We start from the raw sequence: 18,167 nt of genomic DNA, 5'->3' as shown, positions 1-18,167 counted from the left end.
TGGACATAGATGCTTCTTTCACTCCTCTTTGAAAATGCTTAGTATGTATTGACGCATGCTGTTATAGTCAATAAAAACTCAATGTGTAAATAATAAAAACAAAATTTGAAGAACATTTCTATTAATCAACTGCACAGAATTAAATATTAATATTATGTGAGTATGTTGTATAAAGTGTCTGTAGGTGATTTTCTTCATAAATACATTTGTTGTTCGTTTGGAAATAATGGTTGAAATCCAACTTTTTTCCTGTTAGAATAATTTAAAGCAGCATCTTCACTTGGCTTCATGTCCTTGAGTTAAACTTTCTTGTGCCGTGCACTCACGCCTTCGCTGAGAGATGGTTTCTCTCATACTTGTTTCATAAAAAAATGAAGAGAGTTGCTTTCTACCAAAACCCACCTTTATAATTTAACAGTGTTTATAGACTTCCAGTTTTCCACTCGGCAGCACACCGGCTGCTGGGATTTGATTACAGGACCATCACTGAAGCTGCTTTGGGTGGAAAAAACATCCAAATGAGTGTTTTTCAGGACCAGCTGAATATTTTCATCACGGTGGCATTTTCCACATAATTTTCCCCAACATTACACAAACACTACTAACTTTACCCTCCTGCTCGGCTCCTTTAATAACCTCCCATTTTACAGTAAAACACCTCCCGCCTGAGCCCTAATTTCTCTTTATTTCTCTCCGTTCTGCACCTACACCTCTTCACACCCACGTAAAGCACTCAGATATCATGGGAACAGTCGTCACAGCTAACTGCAGCTTCTGCTCAAATCTTTTCATCTGCTGGAAAAATCATGACTGTACTCTGTGTCTCAGTAAAAAGCTCAAATATAAATGTAAATTATAGAAAAGGTGAAGCAGCAGCCGCTGTCACAGATGTATGTAGCAGTGAGGCTATAGATATCCACCGCAGGCCAAAAATAACCCAACAGGACGGCACCTGTAATTGAAAACGGATGAGGTGGAACGGAGCAGAAAAGGGTTTTTTTCGTGTTATCTTCTTTTGTATCTGTCCTTTTTCCTCCTCAGAGATGTGGAGGGACAAAGACAGAGGAGGCAGACAAAGGCAGGATGTGGAAACGACATCTTAAAAGCTGAAAACGCTTTTAGATGTGATAAAGTTTTTTTGTTTTTCCTTCATAATTTTACTGAAAAATACTCAAATTACTTCCTGTAACATTACTGAGTTAATCTGACGTGGATGAAGGAGCTGAGGTAGAATAAGGGTGAGGAGGTCAGGGTTGATGGGAAGCTCTTTTATTTTGTCTCATTCCAGCACAGTGTTGGTTATTCTTACACGTGTGGTGTTATAAGCACGAGCATCTTCCAGTAGCTGAATCTAATCTGGAGGTTACTAATAAAATCTTACCAATTTCCTGCTAGCAGCATGTGGAGCTGTACTCCAAACTGATATGCATTAGCCTAGCGTGTTGTGGTGTGTTGGTGTGTTCTTGTATTTTTATGTACTGACTAAATCTATGCCAAGCTCCAAGTTTTTATAGGCCATGAATCTCTTAAAGTCTCTCGTAAAGTTGGGTTGTTGTAACTTTAAACAGTGCGTTTGTTTTTGGGGTTTTTTGGTTTTTTTCCCTCTTTATTTATAAAGTTTTGCACATGTAATTTGACATATCATGGTAAATGGACTGTATTTATATAGCGCCTTACTGGTCCCTAAGGACCCCAAAGCGCTTTACATATCCAGTCTTCCATCCATTCACACACTGGTGATGGCAGCTACATTGTAGCCACAGCTACCCTGGGGCGCACTGACAGAGGCGAGGCTGCCGGACACTGGCGCCACCGGGCCCTCTGACCACCACCAGTAGGCAACGGGTGAAGTGTCTTGCCCAAGGACACAACGACCGAGACTGACCAAGCCGGGGCTCGAACCGGCAACCTTCCGATTACAAGGCGAACTCCCAACTCTTGAGCCACGATCGCCCCGATCGATATCAGGCCCAATACAGCAAGTACCAACCAATATAAAGACATATATCAAAACAAATTAGGCCATTAAGATTCGGATGATAACAATAAAACAGAAAAAAAAGGAAGAAAAACAAACAAACAAACAAAAAAATAATAATTAAAAAAAAATCAACTCCCTCCCAAAACCATAACAAAAGGGAACCCTGTGGTGCAAAAGTTTAGTCTGTTGTGTTTTCAATGAGTTAAAGTAAATGATAAAAGGCTGCCACATCTGTGAGAACTTATTAACATTTCCTCTGAGTCTAAATTTTATTTTCTCCATTTTTAAAAAGAACATAACATCTTCCAGCCAACGTGATCGGGCTGGAGGGTGAGGAGCTTTCCAGGACAGCAAAATTCGACGCCGTGCCAGCAGTGAAGTGAAAGCGATAATATCCAGTTGCTTACGACTAAGGTTCAGGGTGGCGTCCTCAGAAACACCAAAAATGGCAACTAGTGGACATGGTTTGAGAGTAACGCTCAAAGCATGAGAGAGCACTTCAGAGTAAAAAGTCCAGTATAATTGAAGTGATGGGCAGGCAAAAAACATGAGTTAGGGTTTGGGTTTTTTTGATGAAATTACACCATTTGCATGAAAACACTTTGTCCATTTTCGTCACTGTGCTTGTTTTTGACGAACACAGTCACGTCCTCGGATAATATTTGCTTTGAAAACTGGTGTTTTTAATCACAGCGTGCTGGAAGCTCCAAACTCGGTTGAGTCGCGTTATCTGTAACGTCGGTAATTTTTCTTTTTAAAGAACGTGTTCATCACGAGGCTGACAGAGACTTTAAAGTGCAGTTATTGGATTAACTAATGAGTTCTCTGATAACTGCATGTTCCAGTAATGTTTGAGTCACTTAGTTGGTGGACGTCTGTCTGTTGGTTAGCGTGATGCCATATTTTATTATCAGCTCAGAGATGGTGACGTTAATACGTTTCTTTATGGGTGGTTTGCAGTGAAGCTTTTATAACACTGTTAAATGTTTCAGACCCCTGAACTTTTCTCACAATAAGCTCATATAATCGAGCTCTGGACTTCAACAATACCTTGACAAAAGAAACCATGTATTCAAATGTAAAGTGCACGCAGGGCCAGTATCTGTGAGCGATGATGGATTCGTCGCATTATCCTGATGTGAGACCCTCTCATCAGTGAACCTGTGTGTTGTGTTGTGTGCTGCACTGCGTATTAACCCTTTAAAACCGGTCGGAGCAGCACGCTCCGTTTTGTGTAACTATTTTTAAATCCCGGTAGCTCTGCAACCACGTGAGCTAGCGCAATAATTTTTTTTGCATATGAAACCGGAGGAGTTGTACTTACATCTTATGCCATCAGCTTGTCCTCGGTCACAGTTTCCTTCCACATATAGCTTTGCAAAAACTGCATAAAAAGCACTTGCAGCAACAAAAACATAATATTCCAGAAACACGCTTTGCCGATCCGATCAGCTGTTCATAACACTTCCTACGTCCATCAGCGTGAACTATCGCATGTCCGCCATGACCTGCCCGAAACCGGAAGTGACGTCATTTTGCGGAAATGTAGTTTTTTACCATCAGGGCCTCATGAGCCTATACTGGTGTTTTTAAAAGTTATCTTTGACTTTATGACTTTCTGTGTGGTTTCTGGGATGCTTAGGACTCATATTGCACTGCTGGAAATAGTTTATTTTGATGCATATGCTGCTTTTTTGCAAATTTGCATTATAATATTTATTTTTGTTTTTCCTGCAGTGTATAAAAATTGGTGTATTTCAAAAATAAAACTATGAAGACACTCAAAATAAATTTCCTGTGGTGGGAAACTAGTTTGTGCAACTTTTTTGTATTTACAGTTTTGAGGGATAAGCCTCTTAAATTTCTCTAACTAGAAATATATGTTAAAAAAACAAAAACGATTTTACATTTTTTTGTAGTTTATTGCACTTTTTTGCAATTTATGTAATTACTATGCACTTAATGCAGACATATTATTAAAATCTGGGCTATAATGGTTGTATTGGATGTATATCAACTTGAAATGCTCCCAAAAATGGCTCCACAGCATGTAAAAATATAATATCAGCTCTGGCTGATATTGGTTGATATTGGACTTGGTTCTATGGTAGGTCTTAAAGGGTTAAGGTGCAGGAGGTGCGTATTCTCACCTCTGTGCTGAGTGTGGCGACACACAGGCTGGATCGGTCACCTGGACATATGAAGCCGAGCAGAGCGGTAAACAGTGCACAGCTCCAATAAAACCCTCTGAACAGGAGGCTGCCACACTTCAGTTTATTTCTGTCAGACTCCCGCTGACAAACCGAAGGTGCAAAACCAGCTTATAACAGTCTGCTGTGTTAATGAGACGTACTGGAAGCATCTGCAATAATAGAAGAAGTTGTCATATTATATTATGCATGGAAAATTACCAGATATTAAGACTAAAATAGCAAAAAGCATGAACAACGAGGACGTGCAGCAATATTGTACAAGTATAATTTTATATGTTTGTTCTTTAAATTTTTGAGGTTTCTGATTTATGTAAAATCCCACTCTAGGGGAAAAGGTCTCTCTCTGTGTCGGGTGGAGTTGCTTCAGTGGAAGCAGGCGGTGCAGAACGTCGGTCCATTAATCTAATTATCAGCGTGGAATCACAGATTGGAGGGATTAGCAGACAGGAGCTCTCTGTTAAAGCAGCTGATGTGAAGACGTCTGGTAATCCCACTCATCCGGCGGCTCGTTACTTTTATAAGTTGACGTTTCGCTTCCAGTCCGCAGAAATAATCCTCATGTTTTTACGAGTGAGATGAGGTTGTCAGTGGTATAAATCAGCCGTGAAAGCCGGTGCCTTGCTCACAGGCACTTTGGCTGATTCTGTTTGAAGGGCAAATGCTGTGTCACCCCTCTGCTCTTTAATGTAGCTCCATCTCCAGCCTTTTATTTGATGCTGTAATGGCTCCAGTTTCCCCCTCAGGGAGTAATAACCGCTCTATTCAGCGAATCACCATCGATCGGATCTGAGAGGGCTGGAGGTCGAGAGAGGAAGATGGGGGAGAAAAAGTGAGAGAAATACGACATGTAGAGGTTAAATGTTCCATTTTACTGTAATACTAACATCACAAAAGACTGTCTGGATGCAATAAATGAGAAAGCTCAGCTCTAAATCCTTTAATACCCACAGGCAGCCGAACCCACAGGGAAAACGGGCATTTACTGGGAACTATATTCAGGATGATGAATCCCTGTTTCACTCAGTGAGTCCTCTGGTAGTCAAACTGTAGTAACCTACCAAAAGTATTTGATTCAGTCCACTAAACGATTTTATACCTACCTTTCTGATGTAATTCTGACTGTAGGTTTCCAAATACTGCAGGTGTTCCTCAGGGCTCTATTCTCGGTCCTCTATTATTCAATATTAAGCACAAACAATATAAACAAAACAGTTTCATAACGTTGCTCAAATCTCAAGTTTTTGTGTGTTAGCGCTTGTGTTTATGTGCTTTTCATCTTTGTGAGCTTCTTGGATGTTTGTGCGTTGATCTTTCCTTTATAAGGTTGTGGTTTTGGCTTTAATCTCAGTTTAGATGCTTTTACATCTCCGGTTTTCTTTTATTGTTTTTATTTAAATGGCGTTAACCTCCGAAAGACTATTAAAATTAGCCTGTGTGCCTAAATGTGAAAACATTTACATGATAGCCCAGCCGCAAATGTAACATTCTGTGCACTGTCCCACTTTTAAAGTAAGCCACCTTAAATGCTGCTGAAATTATATCGATCCATACAAGCAGCAAAAATAAATACAATGTTCCAAAAGCTGCAGTTCCTTTATTACGGAGGCCCGCAGGGGACATGGGAGAAAAAAAATTAAGATGGACTTTTGCGAGATCTCTCAAAACAAGCTCGGGATCTCGCAAAACTTTTGCGAGATCTCGCAAAACAAGCTCGGGATCTCGCAAAACTTTTGCGAGATCTCGCAAAACAAGCTCGGGATCTCGCAAAACAAGTTCGAGATCTCGCAAAACAAGCTCGGGATCTCGCAAAACAAGCTCGGGATCTCGCAAAACTTTTGCGAGATCTCGCAAAACAAGCTCGGGATCTCGCAAAACTTTTGCGAGATCTCGCAAAACAAGCTCGGGATCTCGCAAAACTTTTGCGAGATCTCGCAAAACAAGCTCGGGATCTCGCAAAACAAGTTCGAGATCTCGCAAAACAAGTTCGAGATCTCGCAAAACAAGTTCGGGATCTCGCAAAACAAGTTCGGGATCTCGCAAAACAAGTTCGGGATCTCGCAAAACAAACTCGGGATCTCGCAAATCTTTTGCAAGATCTCGCAAAACAAGTTCGGGATCTCGCAAAGCTTTTGCAAGATCTCGCAAAACAAACCCGGGATCTCGCAAATCTTTTGCAAGATCTCGCAAAACAAGTTCGGGATCTCGCAAAGCTTTTGCAAGATCTCGCAAAACAAACCCGGGATCTCGCAAAACTAGCTCGCAAATAGCTAGCAAATCTCGCAAATCTTTTGCAAGATCTCGCAAAACAAACTCGGGATCTCGCAAAACTAGCTCGGGATCTCGCAAAACTAGCTCGGGATCTCGCAAAACAAACTCGGGATCTCGCAAAACTTTTGCAAGATCTCGCAAAACAAACTCGAGATCTCGCAAAAGTTGAATTCCAACAATGGCGGCAGCTACTTAGTTGTAATATTACTCTTTCTGGGTCACAAAATACACTTTTAAGATATTTTGAGGCGTGAATGTAGTTGTGTAAACTTCAGATACCTGCTCGGTTTACAAGACATCACATATTTGCAAAAGAGCTCCGACGTTTTCGGAGATCTGACACCCACTAGCTCGAAGCTAACGGGAGGTCGAGACCTACTACAGCCGGGAGGAACACCGCTTTCCCGGCACATTGTGCCTCGACCTCCCGGTCGGCTTCGAGCTGGCGGCCTCCAAAGAATGTGTCCAAAACTTTTGTGAGATCTCGCAAAAGTCCGTCTTAATTTTTTTTTTTCTCCCATGTCCGCCTCTTGTGGATACTTTATATCCACAAGAGGCGAATGCAAAAAAACATCAGTCCAGTAGACACGAAACTGTACAGCAGAAATAAATATGTTTACATGGTAAAAGGAGCAGCTTGCTTTTCTTAGTTTCCTTTTTAACCAAATGCTTAAAGTTTGAAGTAATAGTGCTCTAGTAGCTGTAGCTCTCTGATACACCTCACTGTGGTTAACTGGAGTCCCTGAACTGGACCTGTGAACCGCATTTGTGCTTTTAATGCACAAACACCAACCAAGAAGTCTGGGCTTTAGTTTTGGTGAAGTAAATTAAAGGATTTGGACGTTACACCAGGACAGCTCATCACTTGCTAACCAAGCTAACTAGCTAGCTTTAGTTGACAGCTTAGTAGTGCAGCCTAAAGAAGCAACATGTTACCACCCAAAACCTGAACGCTAAGGCTTGAGAATCCAATGAGCTTGTGATGGCCATCTTTTATATACAGTCTGGAGCTGCAGGGTTTCTGCTGCCCTACTTCCCTCTGTGCTCTGACCCTGCTGCAGCGCACAGCCACGCTGAGAAGATGATGAGCACATGTTGGAGTTTAAGCAGCAGTGCGAGCATCATCAAAGACGTTTTTTTTTTTTTAAAAGATCTGGTAGATGTCTGAGGCCTGCGGCACAGCGATAAGGAAGGCTCGGTATCCTCACGCTCGGCTGCTGTCAGAGTTTGAGTCGGCCTGGTTTTGATTTGCTTTGTTGGTTTTTCCTGCTGTTTCCTTTTTCTCGTCTCTGTCTGCTCGACTACAGCGAATATAAAACACACTGAAGCCGCCAGCGTATAGTGCGGCGCCTCGCTCCGATTTCACGCCTTTCATACTTATAGAAATGTGTCACCGTGACTCAATCACACACAACACGAGATAAGCTGGGAACGCACACACACACACACGTTGTGTTGCATGTTAGAGCAGGCAGCAGCACTAATGATGTGTGCAGATCACGGGCCAATCAGGTCGCAGCTCTGTCACATTTATTCTGCATTATGTCATAAAACTGAACCTCGGTGGATCAATAACAGACTGATTGTTTTTAATCAGACATGTCTCTAAAATCACATTATTTCTTTTCTATCTCCATTTTTATTAGTTCACTTGATTAGACTGTATCCTGCACGCTGTAAAAAAGCAGCTGGTCCAAATTACAGCACCGATGAGTTTGATGGGACCTATAAGATGAGACCACATTACCCCAGATTTGGTAAAAACGTTGTTTTCTCTTTGAAAACTATAATAATGATGTTAGTCGGTCTCACGGGCCTCGGCAGTCGTGCCACTGATCATAACCTGGATAATATGAAGTATTAAGAACATATTTTTATCACTTATTAGACCAAATCCTGGGTGAAATGAAGCTCTTGACAGTAACAGGTCAGTGCAATCGCATCAGCACAGCTGGAAACACGTCTGGGAACCAAACAGAACGATTGTGAGAGTGAACGAGGGAACTATTTTCAGCCTCTGGACAAACCGTCCAAACACAAAGTATGCACTGCTTTCCCTCTGCTCGTTTCTCAGCTGAAAGTCCTGTGATGAACTCTGATATATGTCACGATGCCATGATGCTTTAGATTCTGCAACTTACATGTTTTTAAGCCTCAAAAATTTCAAGGAAAATTATTGAAAAAGCACCAAACTCCAACTCGCCCTCGTTCACGTCAAAGGCCTGAAATGTGGAAAACATCCACAGAGTGAAGGCAAACTTTGCACGACTTCATCAGATGTGCTAAATCTGCTGTACAGAAACATCACCTAACATCTTCCCAACTTTCTGTTCCCGCTCCTCTAACAGCGGATGACCCTGCTCCCCGAGCCGGAGTTTTTCCTTCCCACTGTTGCCAAGCGCTTGCTCATAGAGGGTCGTCTGACTGTTTGGGTTTTACGTTACAGTATAAAGCACATTGTTGTGGTTTGGCTCTATATAAATGAACTGTCAGTCGACTGCATAGCAGCACATTTAAATGTCTTGTGTAAAGCAATATGTAAGAACTCTGAGAACGTCTCAGATTCATACACAGAGCTGAATTTTCCTGCCACAACTGGAATATGAAAACCTGAGAACTCCCGCCGTCTGTCAGCGAGCGGCCGACTCGGCCCAGATGTCGGAAAAACATGAGACGTCTGTGTTTCATTCCTTTAAATCGTATTCATCAGCAGCAGGGGAACGTGGCGGGGAGCTCTCTGTCACGTCCCAACATTTGTTTGTGATTTGAGCGGGTTTTTTTCTCCCCTCGAGTTAATCTCTCGAACTCGAGCTCTGTAAAGGAAAGCGTGCGCTCGATAACCTCACCTGCACATCCCGGTTTGTGCGGCGTCAGAATCCGTGTGGGAACTAATGGGAAGCAGCTTTCAGTGCAGTGCGGTCGAAAAGGTCTGTCCCTCCCGCCCGAGGAAACGGTTTTCCTCAACTTCTTGAACCACTTTAGCTTCGGGAGCGAGTTTTATAGCTGTGCTCTTCTTGCTTGGACGGCTCACTGAGTAATGTTGCTCACTTAAGTCTGACGACGTTTTAAATCTGCCGCTGTGTGACCTCAGCTTGATACATTTAAACCGCCGTGCGGCTCTGCAGGCACTTTAGCCTCATTAATGATGCTTTTATATGACGCAAATGGGACTCGAGTAGTTTTCTGCCTTTTTTTTCTTTCTTTTTTTAACCATTTACGATAAATTATGTCACATTAGGTGACTTTAAAGTTGATGAAGTTTGTCGTCAGACGCTCAGCACCTCCTGATGTATCTGTTGTATACGTGAGGACGAGCTGCGGCATTTCCTGACTGGCTTCAGACGGCTTTTCTGCGACGTCACTGCAGCTACGCTTCCATGTTCTTTCTGTGCTAACTTTTATTTTAAATTCCTCCCACCATCCAAATATTAGCTGGAGTTAGCATGCATGGATGTTAATAGATTGGCGACACATCCAGGGTAGGCTAAGATAGCTAATAGCTGTTGCTCCCCCTTTCCGTCAAAGATGCCTGATTTTAAATAACTCTAAAGTGAGCAACTTTTTATGAAGAGGAAAATTACCTGGAGGCCAAAACAGGGTCTGAATCAGGCTGTAAACATGTTTATTTCTGCTTCAAACATACGTCTACGGGGAGTGACTCGCTGCTGGAGCCTCTAGTGGGAGTTAGAGGAACTGCAGTTTTTAGTACTTTTTCTTTTCCCCTGCGTTTTGCAGCTCTTCAGGTTCCTGCTTGGTATCAAAAAGTCAACACCACCTCGCAGAGGTCAGAAACATCTGAAGAGTTGTCCAGGAGGAACTATGTGGTCTATACATAACTGCATAACTGTAACACTACAGGTAATAGCTAGGTCGCTAATGCATCGTGGCCGTGTTTTCTCGGGGTTTGACCTGCTGCCACGAATGCTAAATAGGACAGTGACAGTCGGGCGGAGCAGTGGCTTCAATATTTGATTTTGAGAGGACTGAAGAGGCTGTGAGGACTTCCTTTACTCCGTTAACTATTGTGGAAGGAAGAACTGGAGCAGCTGTCAGTTTAATGACCAGCTGAGCTGTCAGTCTGTGCTGTGTACACCTGTACACCTGTCCCGCTGCTGTGGTCAGTAACACTGAGCAGGAACAGAGCACATGATGCAGACAAGCTGCAGTTACAGACGTGGAGGCAGCAAACGCACTGCCCCGTCCTCTGTGAGGAACCGAGATCTGCCCGTGGGGAAACGGCATGCTGGGACCCCATGTGGCGCCCTGGCGTGGAGCGCAGCCACGCCGTCTGATGACAGCTTCTGATGCACAATAAGATAAAAATACTTATTTTTCCATTAGATGATGATGATGATGATGCTGCGGGACAGCGCTGAAGGGTGTAATCGTATTGGTGCAGGGAAAACAAAGCTGGACTCCTCCTCCCGTCGCTCTGTCCTCGTATCTGTGTCTGCAGACGTGACGTCCCAGCAGGCCGAGCGCCGTCTGACTCATTCTTTGTGTGCCGGCTAAAAACATCTCGACACACTTTCTAGTTTTCCTGGTCACCTGCGCTGCTCCACTGTACTCTGCCCTGTGGAGGGAATAACGGGGCTTTCCTTCCTCTTCCTCTGCTGATGCTGATTTCTTTAACGTTTCTAACTGAGCGGCAGGCGGAGCAGCAAACGTACGTCTGTAACAGTCTTCAGGCTGCGAGTGTGTCCGTGTCACCTTCAAGGCTGTGAATGTCAAACAGCAGGCTGATGACGAACGATTGGTCTGATCACAGGCAGTCGTCTGATTGGTCGGACTTTCCCTCTGTAGAAACACGACACCACACTGATTAGTATGTTAGTCGGGTTTACCTGCATGTAAACGTGACTGTATATAAAAGATGGACACAGGCTGCAGGTTTGCAGTAAATTTCCCCAAAATTTTGATTTTAACTAATTAAAATGTAAATGTTTCGTGTAAATTTGTTACATAATAAAAATGTAAATAGCTACACTGAGTGAAGTTGACTTAACTCAGACCTTCCCAAAGTGTGTCTACAAGTTTCAGACTGCAGCTCGAGAGAGAAAGTTCGCTGTTCAGTTTAATGAATGTCATCAAAAATCCAGCTGTTTGTTCATTTCTTTAAAAATGTCCAGCTGCTGTCCAGCTGTAGTTCTAGTTGCTCTGGTTTAGCTTCATTAAACCGTGTGACGGTTGGGACGTTATAATCAGGTTCAGCTTCTTTTAAGTGCCACAGTAGGAAGTTAAAGTTTTGAGAAGAAGCGGGCTAATACAGGCCTGCAGTGCGTCTCTTGTGGTGGATGAAGAGGCAGAACAAAAGCCGATTTAAGACAGATATTGTAATTTTCGAGCAGTTCCTCCCACTCAGCAGGCCCCACTGCTGCTAAATGATCCACCCACATTAACTCTGGGAGTCGGTGCAGCTTATTTCCAGATTTCCTTTAGGAGCGAGCCAGCGTTGCTGCTGCTGCTGCTGCATTATTTCTGGAGAGCCCAATATTGCTTCTTGGCTGCTCGACAAAGGAAAGTCAGAGTGAAACGAGTCGCTGTGATGACTGCTCCTCTCAGCGTAGCAGACTCTTCCTTTTACCGTCGCTGCAGGTCATTCAGGACGACTTAAAGATTTTTACAACCGTAATTTTCTCTGACTAAATCCTGGATGTTTAGTCTGAATCGCTCCGCTGAGAATCAAACCCACAACCTTGGCAAGAAAGCTGAAAGCTTTTCCTGTCTTATTACAAAGTTAATCTACAGTCGGTTAATTCCACTGAAACGACTGCAGATGGCCGCCTCTGTTTTGGCCTCTTACTCTGTTACTGACAGGAAGTCGATTAATGATTTATTTAAAATGTTTCTAAAGTCGTGGATGAACCAACAGAAGAATCAAACTGTGACTCAGTTTCTAATGAATAATATGCAGTCTCTTTGTTGGGATTTTAAAGCATATTGCTTTCATGACATTTCAAGTCTCAGCATCATTATTAGGTAGCAAACTGAAAACGTATGTTTACGAGTAGCGTTACTCCATTGGCGAGGAGTCGGGAGGCTGGAACCAACAATTATCTTGACCATCACAACATCTAACATGTTTGAAACTGTTAACAGCTCTGATTTCCTTCAGGCTGTTTCAGCTGCTGCAGCCTGCTTTGCAACCCACCGCCCACCAAACTTAAACATGAAGCACTGCAGATAAAGACAACTTTTGGATAAAGTGTTCAAACTGATTATTCAGTGCATCAAATATCAGAATGTGTTACAAAAAATATTTTATTCTGTCTCCAAAACTGGAAATTATTCAATACAATCTAACAACAACAACAACAATCTTTATTTATAGAGCACATTTAAAAACCAGCGGTATACCAAAGTGCTTAACATAAGAGACAGAGAAGTAACACGAGTATTAAAAGGCCTTAGCAAAGTATCAAATATACTCACAGGTCAATGCCACTAATACACAGGGGTAATATAAAATGCATATCAAAATAGAAACATAATAAAAGCACAAGCCATAAAAATATGTATAAGAAAAAATAGAATATGTCTAAAAGTCAGGTGCGAGCATTAACAAGCAGGAAAGGCGAGATTAAACAAATAGGTTTTTAACCGTGATTTAAGAGATTGGATGGAATCAGACGCCCGGATCACAATCGGAAGGTTATTCCACAACTCTGGTGCAGCCAGGGCAAACGCCCGGTCACCTCTAGACTTCAGCCGAGATCTAGGCTGCACCAAGAGTAACTGAGTAGATGATCTTAATGCTCTGGCAGGAACATACGATTTAAGGAGTTCACTAAGGTAGCTCGGTGCTGTGTTGTTGGTAATTTTAAACGTAAGCAGCAGTAATACCGGTGGATTTTCAGTGGACCGACTCGGCGCTGTTTACAATCCCCTGTCAGTTAATGAGCTGTTAGCGTCATCTCTGTAGAGCTGGCTGGTTTCTGGGTACCTTCAGAAATAATGGTTGAAATGTGTGTTTGAGGTCAGTAGGACTCTGTCGCAAACGTTTTGTTCTTCGGCTAATTACGAGGTTAATCCGGCCGTGTAGATAAGCTCTCATTATTACAAGAGTCACAATTAATAAGGTGGAAAATGGTAATTACAGGATAAGGAAGTCATACTTAGAAGCGAAACTTGGTTATTTTTTCTGATGTTATTCCACAGACCAGAGTCCGTTCTCAGATTTAAGATGACTGGGAACTGTTCCTTCAACCTGTCAATGTCAAAAATCTCTGTTTAGCTCCATTAACTTGACTAATCCTCCTCCTCTCTCTTCTCTTCCATGTCTGCTCTGTTCCCGTCGTGCCGTTCATCCCTTCAGGTAAGAAACTTTTATTAATTTGCTAAAAAACACCAAAATGTCCACAAAAAGTGATCGAGAGGACGGCCGTCCTCGTGTGTGTTTGGATGGAGCTGGGCCAAAATCTTATCGCTGACGATTACATCCGAGGCTCTTTGAAGTCCGCTGAATTCCAGTGAAAGCTGAGGGTGTGGAGTAATTTGGGAAAATGTTTGGACAGATATCTGTAGGTCTTTTATCGCGTTCTGCTCGAGCTGCTGTCGTGTGATCGAGAAATGTTACGTAATGGAAATATTTTCAGGAAACATACCAGACCCAGGTGCTTTTCTTTTTTTCTGTTGGACTACGGGGGGTTAAATGTCGTGTTCTGCTGCTGCTCAAATCTAATTTTCAGGTTATTATTATAGGTTGTGAACATTAATTAAGCTGTCATTCAAAGGTGTGTTTACCTGCCTACTTATCAAGCAGACAGTGATTACAGATCTGAATTTATTTATAACTCTTAATAACATACCTTATTTTGTTTTCTTGCATCAGTGCTACTTGACAGGAGCTATTCTTCCCGGGGAATTATATAAAAAATAAACCTGTGGCACCACCAGTGGTAGTGAGCTCATAATGCAAATCCATACCAGCATTACCAGCAAAGCATGGCTGAAGGGCTTCAACAGTATGTGTGAAACTTATATGTGAAAGACCGAGTTTGTGGCAAATAAAGGCCTGACTTTTCATTCACAGAAACCCTGCAGGTTGTTGAGTTATAGGACAAAATGAACCTTGAGAATGAAAAATAAAATGCATGAAAAACTTTTTAACATCCATCAAGTCAACTCTTCTTGTCATGTTCCTGGGTCTGTTGACCCAGCGTTTTAAGTTTTAGTTTATGTGGATGTTGTTTATGTTTAAGTTCATTAGATTAGCGAAGTTCATTTGGTTATTAGACTCTTTGAGTTTTCTTCCCCTGTATTTAAGTTTCCCTTTGTGCTTCATGCTGCGTGTCTTATGTTATCAAGTTTGTATTATCATGTCTGTCTTATGTTTCCTGTTTTATTTTGAAGGAGTCGTGTGTTCTTTGTTCATTGTATTTAGTTTCACTTCCCTTGTCCTGTCATTAGGCTCATGTCAGTCAGCTGTTCCTCCATGTGTTCCCACTTCCCCTTTCACTTCCTGTGTATTTAAGTCCTCTGTTTTCAGTGTGTCATTGTCAGGTCGTCTGTTGTCCACGCCATGTTTCCTATGCCATGCCATGCTTCCAAGTTTCTTGTCTAGGTTTTTCTTATTGTTTGTTTAGATTTCCCAGTTTAGGTTTGTGTAAATTTTGCTTCAGTTTGCCATTTGTTTGTACCTTTTTTACCAGCCATATTATACGCCTCGCTTTTTGTTAACATTTCAAGTTCTGTTCCCTGTTCCTTGGAGTCTGCGTTTTGGGTCCTTTTGTCAACCCCTACAGTCTGCCCTCGCCAGACTATGACACTTCTACTGTTAGCGGTCGGATGCTAAACGGGCATTCAGAAACTGAACGACTTTCCAGCAAAGTCCCGCACTTTTATTTTGGCAGAGCTGCTTTAGTCCGCTGTTCCAGAGCAAAGATCCTCTGAAAGTGGTCGATGTTAATCTGACTTGCTCTTAACATTAGATTGTGGGTGTTAAGAAGTAGGCCTAATGTTAGAAACTAGCTACTAGCTAGCTAACTAATGGAGTCTTTTACTACAGTACTGCAGTCAGTTCGGCTTTTGTGGGGGTTGTAATGTTTGAGGTGAAACTATTTAACATACCCATTGATTTAGCTTCATGGCCCTTTTTGGAGGCGGCAGTTTGTTCTTAGTGAGAACTGTTTCTAATGTGGACGAATCAGCTGTTCTGTTCTTAGAAACTATTCTAACGTCTTATTTCTGACGCACTCGGCAGGTTTATTGCTGAGCTTCCAAGGAAGTATGCAGTCGAGTTTAAACCAGTTCGGAGTTGTTGACTCTGGACTGTTGGTGTGATTCAGCGCTATATAAATAAAACTGACTCTAAAGTTATAAGAGAAACATTAAGGGCAGTACTCTTGAATGTATAAGTGCATAAGTTCAAAAGCAAGATGCTAAAGATAAGTGGAAGGCAAAAAAACTCTAGAAAGCAAAAGTCTAGAATGTTATCCGAGTTTAATCAACGACGAGATTCTAGAACTTTTACGAAGATGGAAAAGTAATTCTAGACTTTAGTAAAAGGCAAACTTGTAGAACATGGTCACAAATCAAAGTGTGTTAACTGATATCTGCAACAGTTTAACACCTTGAAATTTGGTTGTTACCATCACTGTATCTGACACTTGGTTGCTGGTGGACTTTCCGGACTCTAGTTATCTGGTCTAGATAACCCGTCTGTATAGTTTCAACCCCGTCAGTCAGCAGTACCTTTGGCTACATAGATTATCACTTTAATCTCAATGGCTCAACGATTCTAGATCTGATCTGTAAGTTGATTGGTTTAGCTCAGTCCCATCCACTTAAGTGTCACCAAAGGTTATTTTGTCTGTATTTGCATGACTGATGTGAGTTCATTGAATTCATCGTGTAAGTCTCTGGTTGCTAGATGGTTATGGTATTCATCTCTTGTGTATAGACCTCTTAGGATGTATGATCACAACATTGTCACAAAGGACGGGCAGCTGCCACTGTTGTAGTGAGGGTATAGGCCAGATAGATGGTCAACAGTCTCCAGATTGATCACACAGTTGTGTCAACACAGCAGTTCAACTGAAAAGGGAAACATATACTTGTGAATAAAGAATCGCTGGATTAGAAAGTATTAGCTTTACATAAGTGCAGCTAATGCTAGCTAATACACAGGGCTCTCAGGTTGTATTTGGTCACTGTTTAGCTTGTTTTTTCTTTTTATGCTGGTTGTGATGCGGTTTTTCAGTGAGTACTGCTGTTGCCTACTGAGCTGTATGAGTGAGTCAGTCGTGAGCCTTTGACTTTTTAATTTACAGTTTCTCCATCCTCTGTTTCCCTTTAGACTATTTTTGTGCTCGCCTTTGCTTTCTGTCGAATATCTCCGTTCAATTTCATTTCCAGGCAGTGCTCCTGAACACCAAACTGGATGTTACTGGATAAATGCAGCACAGAGATATCATTCATTGCATCAAACCAGCTATATTTTAAAAATGACTGGCGTAGCTCACGTTTAGGCTGACTGCATCTGGAAGGTTCACACGAGCTCTTAGATCTGTCCGGTTTGCTTCTGTTGTTCTTTTAGTGTTTGTGTTGCTCTGTGAGATTTCCTCGTTTGCACTCTAAGTGTGTGTTGCAGTGCCTTTAAGGACCCGTCCCTCCTGCAGTGCCGTGTTATTAAACTGCAGATCTGTTCACCAGTATCGACCAGAAGAAACACGTCCAGCTGTTTTCAGATTCTGTGCCTTTAGGAGCAAGAGTGAGTTATTGCTGTGATGGGTCCAGTCTGCAGCCCTGCTGGGAGCACTGGAAAACAAGTTCATATAATGGATCATTAGAAACAGTAAGAGGCTGAGTGTCACTGTAAAGTATAGCTGCAGGCGTCTGACTCACGGAGAAGGGAATGGTGGGGGGGCACCTAACTACATTTGTTTTACTTTTGATGACGTCGTGCACGTGCAAAATGTGAGCTGAGAAAAGGTCACGAGAAAACTTTAAATAGAATAAAACAGTTTATATTTTTTCCAAGCAGCCAAACCGGAGAGGCTAAACTTTGACTTCCTTCCATCAGTTTATCACGTTTCCACCATCTAAGCTTGTCTGGGCCACAGACATGCTCACACCTTACTCTGTCGTGTTATGGGGAATGCCAAGGTGTTCCTGAACCAGCTGAGAGACATAATCTGTTCAGGATGGTGCCCAGGGGTCTCTCCCAAGAGGGACATGCCCAAAGCACCTCACCGAGGCATCCAGGACACGTCCTAATCAGAAATCCAAATATATCTTCGGTGGAGTCCCTCCACTGATTTCAGACTGAGAACCGAGGGCTCAGACTTGGAGGTGCTAATTGAAACTCAGCTGCAGGCTGCCCAGTGTGAGCTGAAGGTCATTGCTCCATGAAGACAACAGGAACACATCATCTGCAAAAAGCAGATGTCTTTTGCCTTCTTCTCGAGCTTCTGTTTTCCCAGATGGACAATATCTCATGTCAGAATTATAGCCTACAGCTCAGCTTTTTGTCTGCTGGAAATTGAAAGTTTCCAATTTACAGAAAGGCGAGGACACAGATGTCCTCTGCTGTTTGTGTGCTCTGAGCAGCAGCAGCAGTTTCAGGCATTTAAGCCGAGCCATAAACAAAGTAAAGTGAGTTAAAGGCAGGCCTGCATCGACAGGGCCAATCAATAACACTCTGCACTGAGCCGCAGACGGGGGCAGCTAATGTGGACATGAGACCAGAGATGTCATCTCTTTGT

At 42.5% G+C, this 18,167-nt stretch overlaps 1 protein-coding gene and 1 long non-coding RNA gene across 6 annotated transcripts in view; both read left to right on the top strand.

Moving 5' to 3' along the window:
* dbn1 (drebrin 1) overlaps positions 1-18,167 on the top strand; it is a 128,961-nt gene that overhangs the window by 50,478 nt on the left and 60,316 nt on the right. Inside the window, exon 1 of one of the 4 annotated variants that reach the window (XM_085173719.1) lies at positions 7,000-13,438. The exons of the other annotated variants lie outside the window; for them this stretch is intronic. The gene's annotated coding sequence lies outside the window, so the exon portion shown is untranslated. Of the gene's footprint in view, positions 1-6,999; positions 13,439-18,167 lie in introns of those variants that run through there. 4 annotated transcript variants of the gene reach the window in all.
* The window catches only part of LOC146510503 (uncharacterized), a 36,101-nt gene that overhangs the window by 5,852 nt on the left and 12,082 nt on the right, over positions 1-18,167 (top strand). Inside the window, exon 1 of one of the 2 annotated variants that reach the window (XR_014876299.1) lies at positions 4,073-4,108. The exons of the other annotated variant lie outside the window; for it this stretch is intronic. This is a non-coding gene — a long non-coding RNA (uncharacterized LOC146510503). Of the gene's footprint in view, positions 1-4,072; positions 4,109-18,167 lie in introns of those variants that run through there. 2 annotated transcript variants of the gene reach the window in all.

This window comes from Neolamprologus multifasciatus, chromosome 10 (genome assembly GCF_963576455.1).
Source record: "Neolamprologus multifasciatus chromosome 10, fNeoMul1.2, whole genome shotgun sequence".
In the NCBI taxonomy this organism is placed as follows: Eukaryota; Metazoa; Chordata; class Actinopteri; order Cichliformes; family Cichlidae; genus Neolamprologus; species Neolamprologus multifasciatus.
Note: the sequence above shows the minus strand (reverse complement) of the source record. Positions and strands in the feature narration are given on the sequence as shown.